The sequence below is a fragment of the Herpailurus yagouaroundi genome, unplaced genomic scaffold, assembly GCF_014898765.1.
Source record: "Herpailurus yagouaroundi ecotype Mexico unplaced genomic scaffold, PumYag 139, whole genome shotgun sequence".
In the NCBI taxonomy this organism is placed as follows: domain Eukaryota; kingdom Metazoa; phylum Chordata; class Mammalia; order Carnivora; family Felidae; genus Herpailurus; species Herpailurus yagouaroundi.
The window spans coordinates 70,227,752-70,235,580 of record NW_024412394.1 but is presented as its reverse complement, the minus strand read 5'-3'; the positions used below and the strand labels follow the sequence as shown (position 1 = coordinate 70,235,580).

The 7,829-nt window shown below is 39.0% G+C and overlaps 1 pseudogene; it reads left to right on the top strand.

Annotated features, from left to right (window-relative positions):
- LOC121030080 (CWF19-like protein 1) overlaps window positions 1-1,498 on the top strand; it is a 9,410-nt pseudogene extending 7,912 nt beyond the window's left edge.
- The last annotated feature ends 6,331 nt before the right edge of the window (window positions 1,499-7,829 follow it).

The window sequence follows — 7,829 nt, the reverse complement described above, 5'->3', positions numbered from 1 at the left end:
TGGCAAATTTCTTACAAGGGCAACCTCTTATTGACTGCATGTGATGTGCCATCATGCACAGGGCTATACATGCACTTTCTTATTTCATCTTCACAAGAACTCTATGAAGTAGACACTATTGTTGTCATTTTGCAGATGAAGGGAGAAAGACTAATTGTCTGAGGTCACAGTGGTGGTACGTGCGAGAATTCCTATTCAAAGCCCTGTTTCCTGATCTCCAAGCTCTGTCTTGGTCACCATGTAATTCTGCCCCAGTCAGTGCTGCTTGAATGAAGCTTCATTATGTGTTATTCACAATCACCTTTCTGAGCAGATGGCTCTCTCCCACTTCCACAAAGCTGGATCACAATAATGATGGTTAAAATTAAATAGGTGTTTTATATTCAACCCACACACAGAAGATGAAACCATTCCTGCTTACATGAGATTTTAAAGACTATCAGGGGCGCCTGGGTGGCGCAGTCGGTTGAGCGTCCGACTTCAGCCAGGTGACGATCTCGCGGTCCGTGAGTTCGGCCCCGCGTGGGGCTCTGGGCCGATGGCTCGGAGCCTGGAGCCTGTTTCCGATTCTGTGTCTCCCTCTCTCTCTGCCCCTCCCCCGTTCATGCTCTGTCTCTCTCTGTCCCAAAAAAAATAAATAAACATTGAAAAAAAAATTTAAAGACTATCTATGTACAGTTTTATCTCTTTAATCATCTGTAACTACTCTGTTATTCTCTAAGATGGCTAAGGGGATAGATAGACTGAAGCAGAGAAAGAAAGCATTCATCTACAGTCAGGGACTAACCTTCACCCAAAACAGCCTCCAAAGTTGCTTAGCTTCCAGGACCTTGCTGGTTTTGCTTGTCAGTCCTAAAGCAGAAAAGCATTTGGTGGTCAACACTGACCCACATTGCTACCTTTCCCTGGTCAAAGGAGGCTTAGCTGATGACCATGTCCTCATCCTGCCCATCGGACACTATCAGTCAGTGATGGACCTTTCATTCAGCAAGATGGCAGAAGAGGTGGAGGAGTATAAGACTACACTGAGACCTTTCTTTAAGATTGAAGGAAACGGTGTGTTTTATTTTAGAGAAATTATAAGAGCTATCACCTCCAGCTACAGGTCATTTTTGTGCCACTCAGCCACTGCTTCAAGAATGGCATTAAAGATGCCTTCGTTACCCAGGCAAAGGAACAACAAATAGAACCAGCTGTTGGAAATCCAGAGCACTCTGACATCAAGCCCATTGCACAACCGAGAGCAACATATATTTATGTTGAACTTGACAGAGGAGAGAAACTTCTCCACAGAATTAAAAAAAAAAAAATTTCCCTTGCAGTTGAGAAGGAAGGTGCTGGCCAGTGAAGCCATTCTTAATATCCCTGACTGGTCTGACTGGAGGCAGTGTCAGACAAGCAAGGTAAGAGGTGACCCTGGCTTATAGCTTCTGGAGAGACTTTGAGCCTTTTGACTTCATTCTGGATGACTAAGCAAAAGGAAAGCCACTTTATGAATTTCACAGGAAGTAGTAGCAACCTGTTTTTAAAGAAACTAGTTTCTCAGGAGACTCTCATGGAAACTGTCTGCAGCAAAAAGGCCTAATATTGAAATTTTTTTTGGAAAAAGTCACATTCTAGGTTGAAAACCTTATGTTAAAAGCCTGTCTGTTATCCAGCTCCAAGTACAGATTGTGTTTATCAACATTAAAAATAAAATCAAGAAAAAAAACCATTTAAATTATCAAATAAAATCCAAATGCTTTACCATGAAAAAAATGCAGAGTAGGGTTAACACAAAATCTGATATTTTTGCTTTATACTAAATTAGCAGGTATCTGGTTGACTGTTTATTTATTATTAATTGCTGATACAGTGATACTGACAGGGTGTGTGTGTGTGTGTGTGTGTGTGTGTGTGTGTGTGTGTGTGCTGTAGGGAAGGGTGTAGCATGCTATTCCAGAACTCTTTCTCAAAACTGAATAAGACAATGGCACTCTAGAACCTGATTTTTAATGGGTATCAGTACTCAGAAAAATAAAAGATAACGCTATTTACTAACCAGATTTCATCCTTATATATTCCTGTACAATGCTACCCAGATGACAAACTGAACATGTTTCTTGAAAAAATGTCCCTGGGGGAAAAAAAAGGAAGTAAAGAGAAGAACCTCACTCTTCAGTTGCACCCATTCGGCATCATGAAAATCTGTGGGGCCAGCATGGCATTGGGTAAAGGGCACTTATCAAGGACTCAGGGGTCCCACCTGTGCTCCTCCTTAACTCTATGACCTTGGACATGTTACTTGGCTTCTTCTGATCACAGTCATTTCTCCACAGGGGGAAGCGACTACTTCCTGCTTTTCTACCGGGAAAATGTAAGATGAGATGATTGATGTTAATATACTTTGCAAACTAAAATGATATAGAAGTTTAAGTTATCATAAAAAGTCTCTTGAGTTTTTCTATATTTGTCTAGATATATATACACACACTATAAATGTTTTTATATACAGACACACGCACACACACACACACACACACACACACACAGGCCTGAGAACCAAGTGCCATGCCATGTATATGATGCACATGTCCATGTTAAAATGCATGAATCATGAGGGGTATTGGTGGGGTGTGGAAAAAAGACCCATAAGTTTGATGGACTGTAGCAATTGCCTTGACCTCTATCTTACTGGTAATCTCTCTTAGCATGTCAAACAAATAGCAGAGGGAGGAGAATGGTGTGCCTTTCATTCAATGCTACAAAAGGCACATATGGCAGAAAATCAAGCTAAATTATCAAATTATATTGTAGCCCCCAAAAGATTTTCCTTAGTGAGATAGAGAGGGAAAAATTCATCATTTCATCTCGATTCTCGATTTAGAAGAATATGGGATGGTACCATCTCGTAGAAATCACAAAATGAACTTTATCATGATTGACTTCTAGAAAAATAACAAGAAATGTGAAAATTATCACAAAGAACAGAATTGAATTCATTATTATTTTATAATAATATAATAATACACGATAATTTTACTACCGGGGGCATCTGGGTGGCTCAGTCGGTTAAGTATCTGACTCTATTTCAGCTCAGGACATGATCTCTCCATTTGTGGGTTTGAGCCCTGAGTGGGGCTCTGTGCTCACAGAGCAGAGCCTGCTTGGGATTCTTTGTTTCCCTCTCTATCTCTGCCCTTCCTCCACTCAGGTTCTCTCTCTCTCTGTCTCAAAAATATATGAATAAATATTAAAAATAGATATAATTTTACTACTGAAAATTAGAGAAATAGGAATTTTATGACTTGGAGGATTTAATTCCAGCTAATTTACTTTCCTTTTTATCCAACAACAAAAGCTTAAAATGCCATACCCTGTGGTTGAATTATTGGATCATCTTTTTTGTAGTTATTGACAGCTTTATCATTACTAACTTTGCTAGTTTTTTCATGGCAATTAAACTTATTCTTAAACTTTAATTCCAGGATAGTTAACACACAGTGTTCCATTCGTTTCAGGGGTACAATATAGTGATTCGACAATTCTATACATTACTCAGTGCTCATCATGATAAATGTACTCTTCATCCCCATCACCTTTCCACCAAGTCCCTAACCCAGCTCCCCTCTGATAACCATCAGTTGGATCTCTATAGGTAAGAGTTTGTTTTTTCTCCCTTTTTCTTTGTTCATTTGTTTTGTTTCTTAAATTCCACATATGATTGAAATCATATGGTATTTCTCTTTCTCTGACTGACTTATTTCACTTGGCATAATACTCTCTAGCTCCATCCATGTCGTTGTAAATAGCAGGATTTCATTCTTTTAGGATTAATATTCCATTGTACATATACACACCACCTCTTCTTTACCCACTTATCTACTGAATGGACATGGGTTTCTAGCACAATTTGTCTATTATAAATAATGCTACAATAAACATAGGGCTGCATATATCTTTTTTTTTTTAAGTTTATTTTGAAAGAGAGAGACAGCGCATGAGCAAGGGAGGGGCAGAGAGAGAGAGAATTCCACACAGGCTCCACAGTGTCAGCACAGAGCCCAAAGCGGGGCTCGAACTCAGAAACCATGAGGTTATGACCTGAGCCAAAATCAAGAGTCAGACGCTTAACCAACTGAGTCACCCAGGCACCCTGCATACACCTTTTTAAATTAATGCTTCGTATTCTTTGGATTAATACCCAGTGGAATTACTGGATCCTATGGCAATTCTATTTTTAACTTTTTGAGGAACGTGCATACTGTCTTGAATATTGACTGCACTAGTTTGCATTCCCACCAACAGTGCACAAGGGTTTATTTTTCTCCACATCCTCACCAACGCTTGTTATTTCCAGTGTATTTGATTTTAGCCATTCTGACAGGTTTGAAGTGATATCTCATTGTGGTTTTGATTTGCATTTCCCTGATGATTAGTGATGTTGAGCATCTTTATGTGTGTCTGTTGGCCATCCACATGTCTTCTTCGGAGAATATTGCTTGTTTTCTAGTTGTATCTTTAGACATGCCAGAGATCAGTCTTTCTGACTGTCTTTATTTTAGTAACTACTTTAAGGAAAAGTAGTTTTTTATGCCAATCTGCTCATTTTTATGCTGGTCTTAATTTTCTTCTTGATTTCCTAAACAGTGTTAGTTATTCTTTTTCCTAAATTCTGAAATAAAATATGTCACACACTAAGTAAGGGGCATAGTATCAGAAAACAACTGTATGTGAATAGACTTAAAATCTTGGACTTCAGAATATCTCTCACGCATAATAAAGAAGCAGAGTTAAATAGATTTGACTACATGAAAATAATAGCTACTGATTTGGAAGAGCTCCTTATCATATTTTGTTCTGGTTTATGTCCTAAAGCGGCAGTGGTTTGCATTTGTCTTTTGTAATCAACCGAAATTTATATTACAAATAAAAACTGACAAACTTCTGTGCAGAATAACATGATTTACTTGGTACTGATACTAGATTTCTAGATGGTACAGCTGAATGTGGATAAAGGCTGGCAGTAGGGCGTGGAGTGGGATGACCAGAATGTCTGGGATGAAGCACAGGTGAGCCAGTATTTGTTCTAAATACAGTGCTGTCCCCCATTTAATTAGTATGATAAAAAATGCTCACAGGTAATCTAATCCTTTTGCGATTTTCATTTTAGGTTTTATTGTGGGTTTTCATCTTTTTCTATATCTTCATAGATAGTTGCATTGCCAGAATGATGGTTTCAGTAGAAATTCAAACCCAAATTACAGAACAGAGAGTAAAATATTCTTAGAGAATGCAAAATGTTAGTTATTGAGATATTGAAGTAATAATTTAACTTTAGGCTCCAGTGTTTCTGTCTGGTGGCAGCATGGCCACGGGTGTGACTGAGGTGGCGGCAGCCATGATGGAGGTCAGCTCGGCTAGGCAATTGGAGGAGCTGCCTCGCTTCAGAGCCAAGTCCCTCCTTGGTTCATTTCCGGGCACCATGGGATGAACGAGATAGCAGAGTTAGCTGAAGAAACCCTCAAGTTTCATTCGTGAAGTTGGAGGCTGAAGCTGCTCATTAACGTAGAAGCTGCTTTTAGGCAAACAGTCTTGGGCAATGGAATGTGGAAAGGGCCCCCAGTGATCACCTGACTGAATATAGACAGGCCCATCAGGCAACCCATCTCAAGGTATCCATAGGCCCTAGATAACCAATGGGCTACTTACAACCAGGCACAGTTACCAAAAAAGGGAAAATTCCTTATGTTACCCTAATCTTCACCTTTCCCTCTTATTTATATTTTATTTTATTTTATTTTATTTTATTTTATTTTATTTTATTTTATTTTATTTTATTTTATTTTATTTTTTAATTTGAGAGAGAGAGCAAGAACGGAAAAGGCAGAGGTAGAGAGAGAAAGAATCTCAAGCAGGCTCCACACTTAGTGCAGAGCCCCAGTCAGGGCTCAATCCCTCAATCCTGGGATAATGACCTGAGCCAAAATCAAGACCTAGAGGTTTAACCGACTGAGCCACCCAGTTGCCCCTTCGCCTCCCCCATTTAAACAAAGCCCCCACCCACTGCCTCCTTGCACACAGTCTTTCCTCTGATTTCCTGACCCCTCCCACTCCTCTGATTTCCTGACCCCCAGCTCCTAAGGAGCTGGAATGGAAGCATCTGACAAGCTACATTCAACTTGCCCCAAAGCTCCCAAATTAGAAGAAAAGCTCAAAGCACTGACAAATAAAGCTTCTGTGATGCTCTTTATGGAAGGAAACAAACAGGAAGCAAGATGTGGATTCAGCAAACAAATTCTGGAAATACAAAATAATACTAGTGTTCAATATGAGACATTTGATAGATTGGAGGATGAATATTTCAACAGGGGTTAAAAGCTTACTTGAATTGGCCCACATATCCTTAGCTGTATGTGAAAGGGAAGATTGTTGGAGGTCTGGATATAGTTAAGGAACTGAAAGACAATGGGGAGTTGCTGTCAGTACTGAAAGGAGAGAATTAGTGAATGTTACAGTTGGTGCCCAATTGTTGCAGAAAATACTTCATCACAGTGGGACAGCTCACAACTCAGTTCTCAGAGGAGGGTGAGGGCCAGAGACTGCTTCTTACCCAGTTATGCTGAGTGTATTTCACAAAATTGTACTAAATACATATTTGTTTCATTTTTTTTACCAAACACAAAATGCAATAAATATCTTCAAATCCAATTAAAACTAGTTGTGTAAAATAATAATAGTAATAATAATAATTTAACTTTAAAATAAAATAAGAAATTAAAGTCTGTATATCAGTTATCTGCTGTGGCATCTCAAAGGAATTAAGGCTGAGGCACCTGGGAGACTCAGTCAGTTGAACGTCCGACTTCAGCTCAGGTTACGATTTCACAATTCATGAATTCAAGCCCCACGTCCGGCTCTGTGCTGACTGCTGGCAGCTTGAAGCCTGCTTCAGATTCTGTGTCTCCCTCTCTCTCCTTCTGCCCCTCTACAGCTTGTGCTCGCTCTCTCTCTCAAAAATAAGTAAACATTTAAAAAATGATTAAAAAAATAAAAAATAAAACTGAAGCTTAAGACAACATTTATTTATTTGTTCCTAATTCTGCAATTTGGGTGTACGCCATTGGATAGTTTTTCTGCTAATCTCTCCTGAAGTCACTCATGTAACTACTCACTTTGAGATTTCTTCTGGGAATGGACGGTCCAAAATTGGCTTTACTCATGTGTCTAGTGGCTTTCCAGGACAGCCACCCAAGGCACCTCAGTTTTCCTATTCAGCAGAATATCCAATATTTCCTATAGGATGAAAGCAGGGATCTTGGGCCCAGGCATACAAATCACACAAAGTCACTTCTACCCTCTACTGGTCAAATCAAGGCACAGGCCCACCCAGATCCAAGAAGTAGAAGATAGATTCCACTTCTTGATGAGGACTGAGAAACTCACATTGCAAAGAGGCGTGAACACAGGCAGGTATGATTCACTGGAAGGTCTTAGTATAATAACCCAACAGTCTAGACCTAAGACTATTCTTACAGAATAATAATTATGACAACTGATAATAAGTGCTAAAATATTTACAAGTGTCAAACAACTGTTGTACATAACATATATTAATTCTCAAACAACTCCCTGAGATAGGTTCAATTATTTTCACAGTTTTATAAATGAGAAAACAAGATCACATAAACATAAATGTATTAAAATTGTTTCAATAATTAAATATTAGTAATATGATCTGGATACAGAAGTAGATAGACGTAGTTAGAACAAAACAGAGTCCAGACTGAGACTCAGCTGTATGGGGGCATTCAATCTAATATAAAGCAGTCATTTCAAATTACTAAGAT